This window comes from Acanthaster planci, linkage group LG19 (assembly GCF_054643075.1).
Source record: "Acanthaster planci isolate LZ-2023a linkage group LG19, COTS_SCS, whole genome shotgun sequence".
Classification (NCBI taxonomy): Eukaryota; Metazoa; Echinodermata; class Asteroidea; order Valvatida; family Acanthasteridae; genus Acanthaster; species Acanthaster planci.
This window is the reverse complement of record NC_141795.1, coordinates 9,545,400-9,567,741: the sequence shown is the minus strand read 5'-3', so window position 1 is coordinate 9,567,741 and position 22,342 is coordinate 9,545,400. Positions and strand designations below refer to the sequence as shown.

The 22,342-nt window shown below is 42.8% G+C and overlaps 1 pseudogene across 1 annotated transcript in view; it reads right to left on the bottom strand.

Annotated features, from left to right (window-relative positions):
• Positions 1-11,228, bottom strand: part of LOC147796008 (neutral ceramidase-like) — a 30,692-nt pseudogene extending 19,464 nt beyond the window's left edge. Inside the window, exons 1-7 of the transcript XR_015423378.1 lie at positions 11,205-11,228; positions 6,845-6,993; positions 5,689-5,865; positions 4,191-4,318; positions 3,260-3,337; positions 2,387-2,507; positions 1,640-1,762 (exon numbers count right to left, since the gene is read on the bottom strand). The product of XR_015423378.1 is annotated as a neutral ceramidase-like (transcript). The remainder of the gene's footprint in view (positions 1-1,639; positions 1,763-2,386; positions 2,508-3,259; positions 3,338-4,190; positions 4,319-5,688; positions 5,866-6,844; positions 6,994-11,204) is intronic.
• Positions 11,229-22,342: the final 11,114 nt, after the last annotated feature.

Here is a 22,342-nt window from a genome sequence, read left to right as displayed (position 1 = left end):
ATCATGTGGACAGGCTGCTGAGCATGTGTATGTAATAGTGCCAATACTAGTGTGGAAAACTTTGCATGATAATCACCACAACGCCAAAGGATTTGCCCACAAAAAAATCACCAGAATTCTAGAAATTAAATATGCAGATAGACAACTCACAGAAATCTTTGATAAATATCTTGATAATACATGTATCAATACATATCAATCAATGGACTATTATTTTCAAAAATGCTTGCCTAACATTTTTGGGCCGACTTGAGATACATATGTGTATGTGCCTCCACTGCTACTGTCTTAGAGTGGTTCCTGTCCTGCCCGATTTATTAGAGTGCCATTTTATCCAAATCCACAAGCACAACTGTACTCCATGTCGCATGCTTTGTTTAAATGATGACCCAAGGAAAACTTGATTTCTTCTGTAATTCTACCGTACATGTACATCCAGCGAGCAGTACATGAAAGGTGAAATGAGATAAACATGCATTTAACAAAATGCAGGAATTTAATTGTTTGTCATCTTTAACTTTGTATTTTGCGTGTAAGTGTTGGCCCAAAGTCCTCATACCCAAATATTTGTGGCCCACGCCATCACACATTTCAATGGGCTTGAAACTATGACTGAAAATCACTAAACGGAACATGATGACTGTAATATCAAACACTTTGAGAGGACCTCGTCATGTTCGTTACAAGAATATTTATGAAAAGGAAACAAACTCCGACAGTAAAATTTTCTCTGAGAAGTTTTAAATATAAATGAGGATTATGTATACCTTACAACACTCCCCCCCAAAAAAAATTACATGGTAACTGAATAAATGCAGATGGAAGAACAATTTTACTTCTCAATCCTGGAGTGACAGTTTGAATTTTACATGGAAACTGCTTCACCAACAGGTTTTATATGCTCTGGTTACTAATGATCTCCCTGAATGCATTTCCTTGTGTTCAGTCAGGGTAAGATGAAGAATCCTTACAAATGGGGTAAATCAGTTTATTTCACGAAACGCCACGCAACGGTTTAACTTCACTTCTGTCATATAATTTGACTGTGTAAGTTGAGCAACAAATTATGGCACATTACCTGAGAGTTGAACATTGCGTAGGTCTGCAACTTGTGTAACAAATTATGGCATAACTGACCGGTACACAGTCAGTAAGAGATTTGCCGCCCAGTTCCAACAAAGAAGAAAACTTTTTCAAAATGGTAGGCAGAGCTCATTTGACAACTGTTCAATCATTGCTGTAGTTTTACACAGTAACTGCAAAAGTGGTGGTCTTCCTCATCTAATATACTTTTTAAAAAAAATTTAAAAATTGGTTAAATTTTGTGAACTGAACCGTATTATATTGGTCAGCCACACCACAAACGCTACATGAAATCGGTTACTGACGCCATGTTCAACTTGGAAGAAGTTGCCAGGTAATCATTTGAATGGTTAATCCATCAGGCCAACTACTGCCAGCAATGTGCATGTCATAAACATATTCAATAACCACACGAGGCAATGATGCTACCAACAACATTCTGATCTGCTGTCAACATGCATTGCATCTCTTCAATTCACATAACAGTCCGTTAACCCTAACCCTCCTCAATCCTTCACCTGTTGGAGGACTGAGGAGTGTTAGGGTTAATGGTTACCTCTCCTCCACACGTGCTTGTCTCTACATCGCAAGGTTTTCCCGTATCTATGCAGATTGTTCCATTGACATGAGGGGTTGTATCACCGTGATTGCTATTTGGGAAGGCAGCTACAAAGGAGCCCTGGGATGGAAATTCAGGAAATATCAAAGAAGACAACTGTCTTTCCGCACACATAAAAATCAGAAATGTTTTCACTATCCCAAAATTGAAAGATTATTACAACAAATGCATGGTCGGATTTAGGTCAACATCAACCAAGTGAGTCACGCTTTTTCAAAGTGGCAATGCAAACTGATTAAAGATAAACACAAGAGTCAACGAGCTGTTCTATGTCTGTTTGCGACTCAACACAGGGCTTTTCCACATTTCGAAGATAATTAGAAAAATGCACTTGCCACACACGTACATGCATGTACTGCAAAACATATTGAGTAACACACGTGTACAAAATCTGTAGGATGAGCACATGTACATGTAGGATGGTTTCATCATGGCATCAATACAGTGAAAACACACTTTATGAATCTCAACTTCATATCTGTACAAAGTCTGAAGTGGATTGGATATGAGATCTTTTCCTCGGTCACATTTTATTGTAATATGAACTTGTTTTTAGTCGAGAGACCAGTCAAGAGGAGACATACACAAAGCAAATAGGTTTGGTGAAGAACAAGGAGAAGAAAACCGATCTGGACAAAAAGAAAGACTCTTCCAAACTTTGGAAAGCTAATAATGATACATTACCTGGCCCATCTTTGAACCTGGGTTCATGTCCTTCTCAAAGAGGTAGGAAGCATAACCTTTGTTGTCACTGCTGATAAGCTTGTTGGTGTTTTCCATGCTCACTGGATGAACAGGAAACCAGCTAAGAACAGAGCACCATGCAAGAATTAGGTTCAGGACAGGTGGACACAAATGGACGATTCAAAACCTACACACATTGTCCCAATATCCAATCCATCATTGAATTTCTAAGCATCTTCAGACTGAAGTTTACAAACATAAATCTTTCAAATGGTTTAGCCCTCCTTTGGTTTTACAGCACAAATATGCAAGAGTGCCTGCAGTCACTCTCTTGCACAGGTTCGGTGTGCACGCAGTTGGTTGCCAGCACAAAATGACCCAGGGTCCTTTGTGCAGTCCTCTTCACTGCATTTGGTTTACTGCACAATTATGCACATGAAACAGTGAAGCACAGTTGTTGGGCGGCACAAAAGTGCAATCTCATATTCCTGTGAGGGACAGTTGGTGCAGTGCACAACACAACACAGCTGTGCTTCTTTGAGGTGTTTACCAAGTGACCCAAAGAGTGACTTCAGCATAGGAGGGTTAATCTTAATTTCTTACTTATACAGTTCAATAAAAAGGGAACCCAACATCTGGATATCAATGGAAAACAACAGTCGGTCATTTTGCACTGAAGTATCACTTGTTTGGTTTGAAATCTTCTTATGGATGAGTGAAGATTTCCCAGTTTCAAAATCTACTGACTTGTCAATCATTAGAATATGGTTCTTTGAACATATTTTTTTCACAGCCTCCATGACACTTTGAGTTGGGCAAATCTTTCAAATTTAGCATCCATTTTGTGCATGCAAAAAATCAAGCCCATCTCACCAAATGGCTCCTAATCCACTGCCGTCTTTATCTTCAAACTTCAGCACCGTCATGTCTTTGTCCACATCATATTTGTACCTGCAACACCGAAAGAACTGATTGCCTTTAAGAACCGTTCAGAAATTTATACTTGAGACAGTTTAGCCATTCCTTATTGGTCGGTTGATAACGCACTGGCTGGCACTGCGCCAGCCAACACATATTACATCATGCATTTGCCATTCCCAGTGTCCTTTAAGGGCGATGGTACGAGTGAATTACGCAGCTTGACCAAATTGGGGCCAGAGCTTCTCCTGGTGAATGCTTCAACTTGTTGAGGTTGGAATGTCCAATGAACAATTTACTTGCATGTGATGAAGTGCACCGTTATTTTCCTAAATGGCCACCGCCAGGCATGTGCGCATGGTGGCTGGTCAACATGGCGTCCGTGCACGGTAGCCTCACACGTGCCGCCGTGCATGTGCGGATACGGACTTCTGTGATTTTGTCTACGGTGTCATGAGTGCATGGTTATCACTAAGCGCTGTTTTCTTACTGTTTTTCAAGAGAAATAACAAGTATTATTATATTTACTGGGGAAAAAGGACAAGCTCGCATAATACAGGTACTAAACTTGCATAATACGGGTACTAAACTTGCATAATACGGGTACTAAACTTGCATAATATGGGTACTCAGTTCCTCCACTTATTTAGGGAGTACAGTACTCTCCCTCTCATGAAGAAGAACATTACAACACTAAACAATACCGAGGGCAAAAGAGTACTTTACGCTAAGCAAGGAAGTGGGTATTGTGCTCATGGCTTGAAGAAATTTATCTAAAATCCCCGAGCATGGCTGATTAACTGCTACCAATATACATGGGGAACCAACCTCTTCAAGGTAATCACTTGGTCGCAGAGTTCACCACAAATTATTCTCATTCACTTACTTATTTCTCTCTTCCTGGGGATTTTGCAAGTAGGCTGTTGGGCTCCTGTTGATGTTGGCACCCAATAATTCACCCGTGCTATACAAGATGTTTCCCTCCTGTAGGTTGCCATGGGCATTTTTGATGCTCTGAGGGAGTTACAAATGTAAAAAAGACACAGACAAGCCACTGTTACTTGGAGCTCATTTCAGAAAGCTGGAAGTGAAGAACACGCAGCAATTTTGAGAGTTTGACAAGGCATGGTGATACAGAGCCATACATCCGGAAGACAGAAATAAGTCAAGGTCATTTCTACAGCTTTCCAAAAAAGGAAAAACACAACAGATTTTTCAAACATAACTTCTCTGGAGAACTGACACAGAAAACTGCCATATTGGGTGGCCACCACCTTCGGCAGTTACTATGCCATCAACCAGTCTTGATCACAAGTAAGTACCAGTGATTATTACAACTGCATATAAATAAGGACAGTGGTTGACTGGGGAGGATAATCAGAAACAAACACAGATGTCACACTGAGATATGAAACAAAACATGATACTGAGACTGTAAGTTACACACGGGTTAGGTTGACCAATGACAAAAATAGCTGAAAAAAGGTCTAAAGAAGCTGAACTGTGAACATCTCCTATACTTTTGTAGACAGCCAGTGAAGGAAAAAAGCTGCAATCCAAAACAAAAAACCTGAGATCAGCTAAAAAGCTGAGAAATCTCACCCCTGGTTACATGAGCAGCATTTCTGCACTGGTCATAAATTTCCGCCATTACTTCAAGACATTTCATACACGTGAATTAGTGCAAAGTGTATCATTTGAGGGAAGCAATGGTGCGGTTTTTATTTTTAGAAAACTGTTGTTCCGTTTTGACATCAAAAATGGATGGAACAAACTTTACCTGCAAGCATTTAACTCACACTGCATATTGATAGGTGATGAAAATCCAGTGGCATAAATTTGTGCTGGAAATTGGAGGGGTGGGGATTTGTGGGGGGGGCGCTTGCCTGGACATGGAAATTTGAATGGGGAGGGGGGAACATCACATGACAGGACACGAGGGGCAATGTCCATAATACACTGGTAATATGCATTTCATTCATGCCAAATCTTACGTCAGAATGGCTTATTTGTGGATTTTTTATTGTTTGCCCTTTTTTGAGTGATATTGAATCCATCTTAGTCACTGGGAAGTCCATAAAATTCTTCACAATCCACTTACTTTCTGTTGCTCCCTCAAAAAAGCGGGCGGGGATGAATCAAAAGCCCATCGGCCCTCAAAATGTGGGGGGGATACATACCCCCCCATCCCCCAGGGATTAGCCTATGTGAAAAACACTCTTTCCTTTCATGCCAATCATAGCTTGTTTTTGATTCACAACAGGTTGTGGAGTTACCAAGTCCAGGTGAAAATGTAGGACCATCAGAGGAACACTGTTACCACTGATGGATTTGGTATCACATACACAAAACTGAAAGGATTTATCATTCTCTCAAATACATACCTGGACAATGCCTTCAAGGATGGCATCGATGCTGGAGCGTTTCATGCCAAAAGCAGTAATGGTATATAAGCTGTACTGAAAGTAGCCACCTGGGCCAGAGTGGGTGTGTGTGCCACTGATAGCAACGTTCTCCTCAGTGTAGCGACCGCTGTATTCCTTTTGCAGTTCTTCAATCACCTGTGCAAATTAAGAAGAAAGCGATCCAATTATGAACAATGAATTAAAGTGACAAAATGCAACATACATGTACATGTACAGTGATACACTCCAATCCAGAAAGAGCAACTTCTTCGGTACTGAAATATTTTTTTATGAGCTCAAAATAAAGGTCTAGTTTATAATTTGGTTGTTGGTGATCATGTGTATAAAAATTTTCAACTTTATCCAGCCTTATGGCCAAAATAATACCAACTACAAACCATGATCAATAAAGACTCTGAGTTCAAGAAACAGTAACGACAGTTGTTCCAGGATTTGGAAATACTTTACCATGCAACAAAATGCATGGGGGCTGCTCATCCCATCTCCCAAGATGTTCTTGACGACAAGACATCATACTGTGGCAAGGGGTGATTCTATCACCTTAACAATTTCAAAATACATGTACATACACACGTACGTGTACATCCACTAAGTTCAAAAAACAAACACACACAAACAGAGATCTGTTTCAAAACTACAACTTCTTTACAGGAAAAACCTTTTACGGTCACCCCTCAAGTCCCATCAGTTAGACACAGCTTGATCTCCGTATTATTTCAGTTTAACACTAAGTTGCATTGGAAACACTAGTGTGATGATGATGATTTTCATTTGCAGATTACGTCCCAACCTGATTCTGTGGGTTTTTCCTGGGAGTATTATTTGGGGGTTTTTCCTCCTGCTTCTTAAACTGAAAATATCTTCCTTGTTGTCTCTCCAGGTTTCTTAAGCCTTCAGGGTGCTGTGCCTACGGACTTTTGAGGAACCCTTGGTTTCATTTCCACAAAGAATAAAATCCATAAAATGTGTATGGTGGGTTTGCATGGCCGCCATCTTGTAGGCCGGTGCTTTTGTTCCACAGGGTGTACAAAAAAGAGGTTTCCTGTCACTGCCTGTGGAACAAAAGAAATGCCCTGCAAGATGGCTACTATGCAAAACCTGTATACCAGCATACTTTTAATTTCAAGAGTGTGGATGTCATTCCAATGTCGCGCTGACAAACACATTGCATTCCGTCTCATTCAGATCACAAGTGATGAATGCCCGGCTGAAAAGTCTCAGATGAATTCCCTCGGAATTCTGGCTAAAACTTGCATAACCCATCTGTTGAAGGAGAAAGTGGAGAACGGTACAAAAGGAAAGTGACTGAGAGACTGAAGGCTAAAAGTCTGCCACAAAAAGATGAAAGCAAAACCTTTCCTCAGTGGCACCACAAACAGACAAATCATGGTTATCATGAACCGTCATGTCGTGTGTACAAAGTCAAAAGATGGCAAATCACTTAATGGTAAACTCAAATAATTGCATTCATGTACGTCAGTACGTGATGCAGCCGATGATTTGTAAGACTAGAAAACAAACATGAATATGAATCAATGTCATTTTCTATTTCCTCAGTACTTTCCTGGGCATTTTTTATGAGTAGCCTCATTAAATCCTAGAAAGTCCACCACCCTGTAGATTCTTAGACTATGACACAGCATTAGTCTTAAGTCACCTGTCATTAATGGTTACCATGCTCTACCAGCCTAAATCCTTCAAAATCCCCCAAATCATCTTAGAGAATTTAAACAACATTGAAGGGCTAGGATTAGTACATGTATATCTGAAATACATGTAATTCCATAGGGCATTGTATAAAATGAATGTCCCTAGTTAAATTCTCTAGACCAACCCATCTAGCCAAGGAGATTGGCTGTTAATGTACATGTAAAAGTTTGTATATTACCCTTACCACCTGGGCCCTTTTTCCTTTAAAATCCCCCAACTGCCCCCCTGAAAAATTGGGGGTAATCTGAGTCCTCTAAAATCCTCCAATATTTCTTGTTCTGTGGAAGGGTGCCCATCACTGCCTCAATAGTTCCAAATCCTCTGCCAATTCCTTTCATTATGTTGAGGCAGAGCGAATGGCATCCTGGAGCAGTAAGGAGGATTTCCAATATAATGTGGGTATGAATTTATGCATGGCTGAATATAAACAACACAAGGTCTAATCCACAACCTTGAGGCAATGCATCCTTCATAATCAGCAACGCAATTTCGCCATGTAGCCTCAATCCTCCAAAATCCTCCAAACCACCTGGAGGCTTTTGAAGGATTTGGGATGGTTAGGGTTAAAGGTAATGTGCAGTTGCTCACCCTCTGATAACTTTATTCCCACAAAATATTTAAGCCAGCAATGCAAAACTGTAAAAATGTACTGCTTCTGTTGACTCATTTATTTTTTAAAAGAGGTTCGATTACTGGTATATTAGGGATTTGTTTATCAACTCATAACCTGGACACTCATTAAAACCCGGTTTTAATGATGCACCGTATTTTTGAAGCTTGTGCATGTTAGGGCCTGCAAGTTTGCTCTATCTGAAGCTTGCATTGGCCTTGTGGCTTTATAACAGAGGACAATGAACTGAATATTTATGTACACTGTATTTGCATATTTCTTCTTCTAAAATATTGTCATTATGTCCCCCCCTGTAAAATAAATATTTATAATATAAAAATATGTAGACATAATGTAAATGTATATTAATATATCAAAAAGTACATGTAGCAAAAGGAGGGGGTTACATGTACATGTATGTGAACATGTACGTCTACATGTACTTCAATTAGCTTAATGTACATGTGTACATGTACATTACAGAAATCTAAGTATTTAATGATTCTGGGAGTTAGTCAACATGAGGAGCTCCACGGTTAACACAAACACTGAGTCACTACTGGCAACGAACAAGTGCTGAGAACACCGATGTGCACAATATTCACTTTGGACCATAATTTGCATTGCTGATGGCCTCTGAGCGATATCACTAAGATAAGACTAGGCTATCTGAGCATGTTGCAAAGTCTGCCGACAACCCCAAGGCATAGCAACTGTACCAACATGATAACGTTTGACAACACCAAGGAAAACACAGTGTTACTGTTGCCTTTATGTTTCCCTATGACAGCCCATCCATAATCTACAAAGTGCAACCTGCAACATTTTGTTCAAATGACCCCGCTTTTTTAGTCTTGGCTTTCAAATTTAATTGCCATGTACTATTTCTCCATTAATCACAATGATCCAGAGTTGAAGGGTAACAGAAATTGAAAACATTTAGTTCAAGTAAAGTATTTCAAAATAACAACAAATACATGTATGGAAGCATTTCAAAAACATTGTAAATTTAATGTTTACCCCATTAATTGTGACCCCAAAATGAATAAAAAGATCCTGCATTTCCCTGCCCACAATAAATCCCCTTTTGGCTGTTTGTGCTCCCAGGCTGATTGGATGGCGTCATCACCAGAACGCTGACATGTACAATGTACATGTACATCGCGCACAGCACATGCAGTATCACACGCTTGCAATAGACCACATCGTGTTTGATGTTGCTCGGCCCACAGGCAAACACTGTCTCAGGTCAAGGTAGAAATTAAAAGACACAGTCCTACCGTGTATTTCTTGAATGATATATCCGAAAAAGTCAAAGAGCAGGGAAAACATTGAAGCATTTTGGCCTACTTATATGCCTTCAGACCAGTCTCAGGAGGTTTGTGCAGGGGGTTTCAAGCAATGTCCACCTTCGTGTAGGCCTATCCAGAGCTCTTCATCAGTTTTTTGCAGTTTGGTTTCAGCAAGAAAGTTTACGAAGCTCCCAGATGTCATGAAGAGTTTTAGTGGCATCCTTCAATATTTATAAGTCCATGTAAAAAAATTAGTTGGTTAACATCCCCGCCCGCCTGCCCATTTTTTTTTAGACACACCTGTGAAACTGAGGTGAAAAGAACGTGACATGTCACAGTAGCCATCATACACAAAAAATCTTTGTGATATGTGCAGATCGCACCGCTTATTATTTTAATACAAACGTTTTCATGAAAATGCCGTCAAAAAACAAGGGAGCGCACAGTTAGTTCACCGTAGCTGGCTATCAAGAAACCTCACCAATTATTTCACATTGGTCTAACATTCGTTGTACACATACAGTACATGTATTTCGCCTTCATGTTGACCGTTCCTTTGGAAACAACCTCGTCGCCTTGGTTCCTTCAGTCAATACTATGCTTTACAGTTCTCAGGATCAATCCAAGGGACGTAGCAGGACAGAGCGTGGCCATGTCCGACACAAGGGCTACATGTATGTGCTAAAGCTAGGACTACTTTCCACAGTGTGTCAATCGGAAGCAGCCATAGCTCTAGTACGCAGCCCTTCTTATTACTCGGCCGAGTGCACCATGCATTGCACATGCGCTTTGTCACGGTGCACGTGGACATGGAGGACGATCGCGATCGTTAAATTTTTCCAGCATTTTATTTTATTATTTTCATTAATAAACTGCGTCATTTGAAACTAAATCTCTCAAATGAGAAAGGAATAGGGAAAAAAAACCTCCCGCCCACCCCTGAAAAATGAAAGGCCATGGATGCTAAAACAATTGACTTTTTTATATGGCCTAATGGAGGAATTAGCCTACAAATACAAAACATCAAATCATGAAAAACGCATGAATTTTTGTTTCGAATAGCTAACAAAACAAAACATCCCCCCCAAAAAAGGTAGAAAATCACACTGATACAACATTCATTCTGCAGACCACATTGATTGTCAAAGTTCAGTGCTGCTATCCCTAGGGGCTAGAACTTTGGAGATTGTATACTTGGGGACCCCAGTTTTTTGACATTTTAATCTTGCAACACTGGTAAGTCCCCCCAAAATACAAAGGCAACACGCTCTTTATTGCACTAATTGTACTTTTTGGAAATTACAAATTGTAAATTGTGAGAAAGTGTAGTCCAAGCATGTGTGTTTTATTCCTCCATGGTCCGAGTAACTTGGACCCTACAAATCGCCTTTTTTAACATTTGGATAGGGCCTATGGTCAGGCTAGAGAAAATGTGACTTTCTTAATGATAAACTATCTACATGATGTAGCCATACAAACTTTGAATCCACTAATGTGTCATGTGTTACAAACTACAAATCAACACAGTTTCCCCTCGTAATTTCCCTCAAAACTCAAAACCCTGCCCTTTTTAACAACATTAACGCTACACTTACTGAGAATGATTTCACAGTCATCTCCCAAGGTGAATTCAAAAGCTGACACACCTAGCTCTCCATCTATTATTTTAAGGACAAGGTCCCAAAATTTACAATCCATAGAACTTAAACTTTGCGGTTCGACTTCCCACGGTCGTCCGCCGCGCGGTCGCAGACGATGAACCAATACTGCATGCCTGTGGCCTGTCCTTGCCTCTGGGCAGGGGTGGGTACGGCAGGCCTTGCTTTTTAAGTTTTAGCCCGTAATTGAATCTAGAATCTTACCATGTTGACATCCAACACGCCAGTTTAGTAGTAATAAACGAATGGCCCAAATCGAAACCAAAATTTTAAGGACTTCTACAAATTGGAAATCGCCCAAAGTATTACATCCAAGTATTGATGGGGTGAGTGATCCATACACGTAAAGGGGGTTTCATACTTTAAAGACGACATTTTCGCTGATAAGCAACGTAAGTGCGACTTGATTCAAGTCTAACATGTCTAAACTCCAAGTTACTCAGACTAACCATGCTAACGTTAGGCCAATTAAGCTCGCGCTAGCCTGCAAGGCTAGAGACAAAATTTGCCTTTTATTTTTCTTATCAATGGATTATAAAGTCATGTGCAACTTACTGTGCTCTGATAATCTGACAATTAGCATGCGAAGTCTGTCATCCACTATTTTGTCTGGATTACCGCTGCCCACGAAGTTAGCCAAGCTTGCAAAAGTTGCAGCCAAATTAAAAGTTGCGTACGTGTACAGTACATGTACGTGTCTTTTTTTTCTAGGGTCATGGAGTCGGCACCCCTGGCAGAGACGACATATGCTGAATTCCTTAAGAAGTCAGGGAGCCAGAGAGATCAGATTTCAGCGGCTAGCATTTGCTCAATTTCGTCTCCGTCTCAGGCTGTGTCTCCAAAATCAATCCCCGATTGTGGCCCTGAAGCATGCAAGTTAAATTGAAATATTGGAACCTTTTTCTCTTTGCATCTTATTTTATGTTTCTGTGGCACTAGTGGGTTTGCTTTGGGGATATCAGTCTCAAAGTTTGGTGGTGTAAAAAAATTATGCCTGAGCCACGAGTTAGAGTCCTGGAAGCATGGACATTTAAAAGCGCTCGCGCGGCTAGCTGGCACTGCATGCAGAGCGAGCGCGCGACTAGCACGGTACGACTTGACAAGTGCAGATAGGGAGTAGCGCCGCCAGCGCTGGAATGTACTAGATTGGGTCACTGACTCATAATCATGTAGTGATGTACATGGGCGCATCTGTCTTTGTGCACGAACCTATGGAAAAGTCCCAGTTTTTTACGACTTTTGTACGGCTCTTTGCATACCTGCGTCTATATTCCAAAACAATGGTCAACAAAGCCGATGCGCAAAAAAATGAACACACAATAAGATAAATTAAGAGCACTGATCGACTGTGTATATACAAACGCAAACGCCAGCCTGAGCGCGTTTCCGCAGTTTTTTTAATCAGATTCTATCGGTACCCAATGCACGTTGCATTTAAAGTACATGATATTCATTCTGTCTGATTTCGAATGTTCTACAAGTACGCACACGGATTCAAATTGTCGGCAAATTTCTTCTTCGCGTGGAAAATGAGAAGTTAGCGCTCTAGTATAGCTCTATGCATATATCTCATTTCCTCCGTGGACCTCTATCATGGGGCAGCCATCTTACTTTTTTTACCAGTTCAAAGTAATAACTAAACTGAGGCAGGAGGGGAAAAGTCTGTTCCCTTTATCAATATGTTACTTGCCAATAGGTCTAAAGGGAACAGGACAAACAAGGGCACTGCAGCATTCATCAAGGTCGGCGCTTATTAATCACCGTCGTCGGCCGAGCAAACGCAACAACAATGTGAACTGGCGTAACATTCACGTATGCAGTGCCATTAATATAAATTGTGCGGTGTTGATTTGAGTGTTGAATGTATTAAAGGTTTTCCGGACCAATTCAGCAAAAAGTCGTCTAGTTCCTTCACACGAGCAATCGATAATCAAAAGCAGGCATTCGAATTCGTTATTGAGCATTCTTTCTAGAAATACCTTCAGTCAAATTTTAAAAGTTGTTTGGTTCATTCACATTCGTCAATCGGACTTAGAAAGAAGCCAATAGGGCATTCAAGTCTATACGCAATCACATTTCACTTGTGGGAATTCAAATTCGTTCCAGTGATGAGCGCTTTCTGGATCCTATTGAAATCTGATTTTCTGAGGGAAAAAAGGTTTAACGGTGGATCTTGAGAAAACTTGTTTTTTTCATGGATTACGTTTATCATACTTTTATATCATACTTTTATCCAAAATTTTTGCGGTCGCGAAGAGGTTGGCCTCCATTTTTTCCGCTTGAAATTCAAGATTATGGCCAGATTGATCACTTTTCGTTTCAATTTTATGAACTTTTTTATTCGCCTTTTCCCGAAGATACCCCCCTAATAGTAGTAAAACTATGCGCTCATATGAATGTAGCCGCCTGCCTCTATCCAAGTAGGCCCGCATTGTGGGGCTTTTTGTGAAAGAAACACTCTGAACCGAAAACTATCAATCCCGAATTCGGGATTTATATAAATAATTCCATGATCCCTCGTGATTATGCCACGTGTTATTGTAGAAAATAAGAAACCGTGGGATCACAAAATATTAATAATGAGCTCGCGAGCAGACATACGACGCTTCAAAACCGTCTCCAGGTTTAAGCCAACCGGAAATATTCCACATTTTTATTTTAAAATGATTTGATTTGTGCTGTTCGAAATTACCAACCTATTGCGTTATTTGGACAGTCAGTTAAGGCCTGTATGGATGAATTCCTCCATCTGCCTAAATCTTGCCGGTATTGGGGGGGGAGGGAATGGCCAAAAAAATTGAAAAGTGAGGTGGAGGATAACACCATTAGACACTGTTAAAAAAGGTCAATGTTTGTGACATGGATGTATATCTGCAGTATCTGTTGTACGTGTGAAGCATCTCTTATGTACATCAGAAGGGCCTATCTGTGGCTTGATATGTCACATGATCTGTCCATTGACTCGTGATTTACCCGATGAATTGTAAGGACGAAAATCTCTCTCTTTCTTCCTTCTGAATTTTTTCCGAAGTGCAGCTACAGAGGCAATGGCGGGCCATATTGTGCTTTTGACTTTTTTAGTGTTACTTGTCACCGCACGCGGCATTCCGGGTCCAAGAGAAGATCTGTCCAACGATGGAATCGCGAAAGTGGAGGCTGTTAATACGCCGAACTACAAAATTGGTGTTGGAATAGCAGACATCACGGGACCAGCAGCTGAAGTCAACATGGTATCTGCCTTCTTGGCTGAAAAAATCGACAAATATATCAGTCTGTGATCACCCTTAGACATGTTAAATGTTTGACCTTGTTATAGTCTGACTTGGGAAAGAGTTCCATACACGGGCAACACTTGATGCCCCTGTGCCCCGTGTACAAACTCGAGACTTGTCTGAAAAACTATAGCTATAGTAAATACATGTACTTAAGAATTTTCCCGGCTAAATTTCATTTTTAAGGACATATTATCACTTGCTATTGGCTGTTGAAATATTTTAAGGGAAAATCAATGTTGTCTGTATATGTTCTGCTCCCGCTTACATATCTTAGTGACGTGTACATGTCCTTAGATCTCGGCAAGCATTTCTTATTTTCTTTGGATGTTGGACATGTTGCCAATTGTTGGACTAGGGAGGCCAGCGAATGGCAAGTTTCTGTGTTTGTATCTGCCATTTTTGTATGTTTTGTTTGTATTTGGCCAATTTCATCAATCCTTTTTCCACAAATACCATCATCAGTGCGGTAAAATAAAGCCACTCTGAATGGAAGGAACCTTCTTGTACATGTAGGGCCTAAATAATAATATTTTAATCTTATTTGAGATTTGGTGAGGGAAAAAGGACTTTTAGTTTATCTGTCAATTGTCAACTTGACTAGTTGACCTGTCTTAATGGATGACTTGTCTTTCCGTTTCCCTTTCCGTACTGGTTATTTTGTTGTAACAGTGGAGTTGTCCCAAGTCGAGTTGGCAAACATTTGAGTTGTCTGAGCCCATGTGTACAAGTTCATGCGTATGTTTCAGTCATCTTGGTCTGATTTCATGGCGCTGCTAGGCGTACATTTTTTATGATTGCAGAGGCTCCAAATTATTTCATTGAGACTGTAAGCAGGAAGCACAGCAGAGGGCACACTTACCTTGGATACGAAAAATTTGTTTAACTTAGTGAAGCAATGCCATGAAAAAGTGCGCAAATTAAGCAAAATCTGCAGTATGGTAGTACATTTAAACACAGCTTTTTGGCTATAAGCTCCATGAAATTAGGTCCTGGTCACATGTTGTTCTTTGATGAACAGCCTGCAGGAAATTGATACCACTCAATTGTGCAGTTCACTCAGTTTCATGGTACAGTGGTTCTTGAATTGGCCATGAAAACCGCACAATCGCAATCTCAAATCCCAGCCAGGCTACACTAACAAACTGCAGTTGTTGTTGTTTTGTTTGTTTCATCCCAAAAAGTTCTGATATCTTCATTTAATGTTTTAAATCTAATTGGAAGTTAAATTGCAGAATATGTTATTTTTTTTTTTTTTGTGATCTTTGGTTCTGGAGCACTTGTGTCACAATGTGAGAAGTTTATAAATCATGTTTATATTACATTAACATCACAAGTTGGGAAATGTGTGAAAACTGTGGTTATATAAATATTGGTAGAAAGAAAAATTATTGGGCTAAGAGTTACTTTCAGATTTGAGTTGGTCCCCACACACCCACTGCAGAGTGTAGATGGCTATTCAAAACCAAATTTGTCAGAGAATACATAGTGGCAAGGAATGTTATGCAAATTAATCATGCTTGAGTAACTTTAGTCCAAGGCACTCCCCTGTGTGTGTGCTGTTAGGCACTTCCAATGCAGCCTTAGTGGTGTATGGAAGGGTAGTCCACCTGTGTGGTGAGGTACATGTCCTGCATGTACTGTACATAGGGCGTGGCCCTGAAGAAAAGCCAGTTTGGAAATCAAACTGTAAGTTAATTTTACTTGGTTTCTATTTATGTTTATGCTTATTTTGTATAAGATAATTGTAAGCTCATTTAAAAGATGTGTTTAAATGGCCAAAAATTATTGAAGGTTATTTGGATTCTTTTTCAAAGGGTTTTCCCTGAGGGGAACTTAAAACCTTGCTGGTTCTGAGTGAACCATTTGTTCGGAGTGAACCACCTTCATTCTGAGGGAGTCATTTGTTCTGAGTGAACAACCGTCACTCCGAAGGGATCATTATATTTGTTCTGAGTGAACAAACATCTTTATGAATAAACGAGCACCGGTATCGCTCCACAGTTCTTAGTGAACTAGCCACCCCACCCAGCTCGAGGTGAAACAGTACAGAGAGGTTTAAGGCCGACCATCAGGCCAGCAGGGAGAACCATCCTTCGACCTTCCTGGAAGATCAGCCCAGGCGCTGATGTTCATCCGTGCACCCACCTGGAGACAGCTTTACTCCAAGGAGCTGGCAGACATATTGCAGAGAACTGCATGGTACACGGGCGTGGGCATTCTTCCACCCATGCAAACTGTTGACTGTTATGAAGGTGGCCTGGTGGGGCTTGAATAATTAACTAATTAGTGGTAAAGATTTGTTTATTTATTTTCACGAAACGGCCGTAGGGGGGATATAATTAGGTATTTACACATTTTACTAATTCGATTAGAAAGTGGTTTTGGGTACAAGTGTTTTTTTTGGTAGGGGGGTTGGTAGAATAAATGTTCCTTGTCTAATGAAAAAAATAATCGGTTGATCGATTTTGAAGTATGATTGTTTGACCTCCAAATACTTGTGTACCTACTACCATACTGGTTAGTTATTTTTTTGGTCCACTGAGGGGAAAGTCGGACCCCTGGTGTGACAACTTGTAAGGAAAAAAGACTGAGACTTGTCATTGTAAACTGTTAAATTCCCCCTCCCCCAAACACTCACGGTGGCAACTTACAGTTGCTACCATATGCCAGCAAAACCAGCAAAAGCTGGAAATAAAGACCTAATCTGCATTTATACATCTAAATGTAAATGTAGGGTTGATTTCCATCTTTGAATGTACGTTTAAGCATAGAACCAGATGCAGCTTTTTCTTGACAGAATTCCCCCCCCCCAAAAAGCACTGTTATAAAGGCTAACATTCTTTGGACTTGTTAATTGTAGGATTTTATCACTGTCTGCCGGTGTTTTCATTCTGACATGATGTATTTTTATACATGCACTTCATCATCTGAAAGTGTATTTTCCCTCCTATACCGGCAGTTATCTTTGCAGACTATTTCTCACAGCAGATCCTCCAGCTTCTGCAGATTTACTGATACTTGTCTTCCTCTGTTCAACAAGTTTAATATTAGATTTAATTCTATTTTATTGGTAATTTTTTTTTATTTTGTGTAACATTTTAATGATGAGATTTTCATATATACAGATAATGTAGATAATGGAAGTGATGTACTGAACAACCAGTAGATGGTATGCACTGGTACGTTTTGGGCAGCTACAAGTATTTTGAAAATAATGAGGACACCACAAATACCAAATGCCTAAAATGTCAAAATGACGTTTTTCCCCCAGATAGGATACGCCCAACCTTTGCAAGTAACTGGTGGTATCTACGTTTGTCAGTTCAGCCGAGCTTTTATCATTGCTGATATCAATAAACCAGATCACAGGGCTGTCTTTGTCAGCATTGATGCTGGAATGCAAGATCAGCTGGTAACGCTTGAGGTATGACAGATTTAACATGCTTGTGGGTGTCATTTGTGCTTGATTTGTAGGATGATTGGTACATGTACATGCAGGGGCAGAGTAGGAGATGGACGGGATGATGGGGTAGAGGCTGAGGATATGGGCTATATGATGGGATGGAGGCTGAGGAGATGGATGGGATGATGGGATGGAGGCTGAGGAGATGGATGGGATGATGGGATGGAGGCTGAGGAGATGGATGGGATGATAGGATGGAGGCTGAGGAGATGGATGGGATGGAGGCTGAGGAGATGGATGGGATGATAGGATTGAGGCTGAGGAGATGGATGGGATGATGGGATGGATGTTAAGGAAAAGGATGGGATGATGGGATAGAGGCTGAGGAGATGGATGGGATGATGGGATGGAGGCTAAGAAGATGGATGGGATGATAGGATGGAGGCTGAGGAGATGGATGGGATGATAGGATTGAGGCTGAGGAGATGGATGGGATGATGGGATGGATGTTAAGGAGATGGATGGGATGGAGGCTGAGGAGATGGATGGGATGATGGGATGGAGGCTAAGAAGATGGATGGGATGATAGGATGGAGGCTGAGGAGATGGATGGGATGATGGGATACAGGCTAAGGAGATGGATGGGATGATAGGATGGAGGCTGAGGAGATGGACGGTATGATGGGATGGAGGCTGAGGAGATGGACGGTATGATGGGATGGAGGCTGAGGAGATGGATGGGATGACGGGATAGAGGCTGAGGAGATGGGCGATATGAAGGGATGGAGGCTGAGGAGATGGACGGTATGATGGGATGGAGGCTCGGGAGTTGGATGGGATGATTGGATGGAGGTTGAGGAGATGGACGGTATGGTGGGATGGAGGCTGAGGAGATGGACGGTATGATGGGATAGAGGCTGAGGAAATGGGCGATATGATGGGATGGAGGCTGAGGAGATGGATGGGATGATAGGATGGACGCTGAGGAGATGGATGGGATGGAGGTTGAGGAGATGGACGGTATAATGGGATAGAGGCTGAGGAGATGGACGTTATGATGGGATGGAGGCTGAGGAAATGGATGGGATGGAGGCTGAGGAGATGGATGGGATGGAGGCTGAGGAGATGGACGGTATGATGGGATAGAGGCTGAGGAGATGGATGGGATGATGGGATGGAGGCTGAGGAGATGGACGGTATGATGGGATGGAGGCTGAGGAGATGGACGGTATGATGGGATGGAGGCTGAGGAGATGGATGGGATGATGGGATGGAGGCTGAGGAGATGGATGGGATGGAGGCTGAGGAAATGGATGGGATGATAGGATCGAGGCAGAGGAGATGGACGGTATGATGGGATGGAGGCTGAGGAGATGGATTGTATGATGGGATGGAGGCTGAGGAGATGAATGGTATGATGGGATGGAGGCTGAGGAGATGGACGGTATGATGGGATAGAGGCTGAGGAGATGGATGGGATGATGGGATGGAGGCTGAGGAGATGGACGGTATGATGGGATGGAGGCTGAGGAGATGGACGGTATGATGGGATGGAGGCTGAGGAGATGGATGGGATGATGGGATGGAGGCTGAGGAGATGGATGGGATGATGGGATGCAGGCTAAGAAGATGGATGGGATGACGGGATAGAGGCTGAGGAGATGGATGGGATGATGGGATGGAGGCTGAGGAGATGACGGTATGATGGGATGGAGGCTCGGGAGTTGGATGGGATGATGGGATGGAGGTTGAGGAGATGGACGGTATGATGGGATGGAGGCTGAGGAGATGGACGGTTTGATGGAATGGAGGCTGAGGAGATGGACGGTATGATGGGATGGAGGCTGAGGAGATGGATGGGATGATGGGATGGAGGCTGAGGAGATGGATGGGATGATGGGATGGAGGCTAAGAAGATGGATGGGATGATGGGATAGAGGCTGAGGAGATGGGCGATATGATGGGATGGAGGCTGAGAGGATGGGATGATGGGATGGAGGCTGAGGAGATGGATGGGATGATGGGATGGAGGCTGAGGAGATCGATGGGATGAGGAGATGGGGCAGAAAATAAATGATAGGATGGGGTGGGTGGAGTTGGGAAAAGTAGGAGATTGGTGGGATGGTGGTACACGTAAATGTACCTGTATGTAGGCAGAGTATGAGACGGATGGAATGATGGGATTGGGGCAGAGTAGGAGATGGATTAAGATGATGCAATGAGGGCAGAGTAGGATATGGATAGGATGATGGGGGGTGGTACCAGATTGATGGGATGATGGGATAGGGTGAAGTACCTGTAATTGTAGGAGATGGGTGGGGTGATGGGATGGAGGCTGAGGAGATGGACGGTATGATAGGATGGAGGCTGAGGAGATGGACGGTATGATGAGATGGAGGCTGAGGAGATGGATGGGATGATGGGATAGAGGCTGAAAAGATGGGCGATATGATGGGATGGAGGCTGAGGAGATGGATGGGATGATGGGATGGAGACTAAGGAGATAGACGGGATGATTGGATGGGGCTGAGGAGATGGATGGGATGATAGGATGGAGGCTGAGGAGATTGATGGGATGATAGGATGGAGGCTGAGGAGATGGACGGGATGATGGGATGGAGGCTGAGGAGATGGGTGGGATGATGGGATGGGGCTGAGGAGATGGACGGTATGATGGGATGGAGGCTGAGGAGATGGATTGTATGATGGGATGGAGGCTGAGGAGATGGATGGGATGATAGGATGGAGGCTGAGGAGATGGACGTGATGATGGGATGGAGGCTGAAGAGATGGATGGGATGATGGGATGCAGGCTAAGAAGATGGATGGGATGACGGGATAGAGGCTGAGCAGATGGGCGATATGATGGGATGGAGGCTGAGGAGATGGACGGTATGATAGGATGGAGGCTCGGGAGTTGGATGGGATGATGGGATGGAGGTTGAGGAGATGGATGGGATGATGGGATGGAGGTTGAGGAGATGGACGGTATGATGGAATGGAGGCTGAGGAGATGGGCGATATGATGGGATGGAGGCTGAGAGGATGGACGTTATGATGGGATGGAGGCTGAGGAGATGGGTGGGATGATAGGATGGAGGCTGAGGAGATCGATGGGATGAGGAGATGGGGCAGAAAATAAATGATAGGATGGGGTGGGTGGAGTTGGGAAAAGTAGGAGATTGAAGGGATGGTGGTACACGTAAATGTACCTGTATGTAGGCAGAGTATGAGACGGATGGAATGATGGGATTGGGGCAGAGTAGGAGATGGATTGGGATGATGCGATGAGGGCAGAGTAGGATATGGATAGGATGATGGGGGGTGGTACCAGATTGATGGGATGATGGGATAGGGTGAAGTACCTGTACTTGTAGGAGATGGGTGGGGTGATGGGATGGAGGCTGAGGAGATGGACGGTATGATAGGATGGAGGCTGAGGAGATGGACGGTATGACGGGATGGAGGCTGAGGAGATGGATGGGATGATGGGGTTGAGGCTGAAGAGATGGGCGATATGATGGGATGGAGGCTGAGGAGATGGATGGGATGATGGGAGGGAGGCTGAGGAGATGGATGGGATGATAGGATGGAGGCTGAGGAGATAGACGGGATGATTGGATGGGGCTGAGGAGATGGATGGGATGATAGGATGGAGGCTGAGGAGATTGATGGGATGATAGGATGGAGGCTGAGGAGATGGACGGGATGATGGAATGGAGGCTGAGGAGATGGATGGGATGATAGAATGGAGGCTGAGGAGATGGATGGGATGATGGGATGGAGGCTGAAGAGATGGGCGATATGATGGGATGGAGGCCGAGGAGATGGATGGGATGATACGATGGAGGCTGAGGAGATAGACGGGATGATTGGATGGAGGCTGAGGAGATGGATGGGATGATAGGATGGAGGCTGAGTAGATCGATGGGATGAAGAGATGGAGCAGAAAATAAATGATAGATTCACTCCCATCCCAATAAATGGGATTGGAGTGAAGAACACATACGTGTAACAGATGGGTGGGTTTTGGGTTGGGGGTAAAGTAGGAGATAGATGGAATGATGCAATGAGGGCAGAGTAGGATATGGATAGGATGATGGGGGTGGTACCAGATTGATGGGATGATGGGATAGGGTGAAGTACCTGTACTTGTAGGAGATGGGTGGGATGATGGGATGGAGGCTGAGGAGATGGATGGGATGATAGGATGGAGGCTGAGGAGATGGATGGGATGATAGGATGGAGGATGAAGAGATGGATGGTATGGAGGCTGAGGGGATGGATGGGATGATAGGATGGAGGCTGAGGACATGGAAGGGATTATGGGATTGAGGCTGAGGAGATGGATGGGATGGAGAATGAGGAGATGGATGGGATGATGGGATTTAGGCTGAGGAGATGGATCGGATGATGGGATGGAGGCTGAGGAGATGGATGGGATGATGGGATGGAGGCTGAAGAGATGGATGGGATGATGGGATGGAGGCTGAGGAGATAGACGGGATGATTGGATGGAGGCTGAGGAGATGGATGGGATGATAGGATGGAGGCTGAGTAGATCGATGGGATGAAGAGATGGAGCAGAAAATAAATGATAGATTCACTCCCATCCCAATAAATGGGATTGGAGTGAAGAACACATACGTGTAACAGATGGGTGG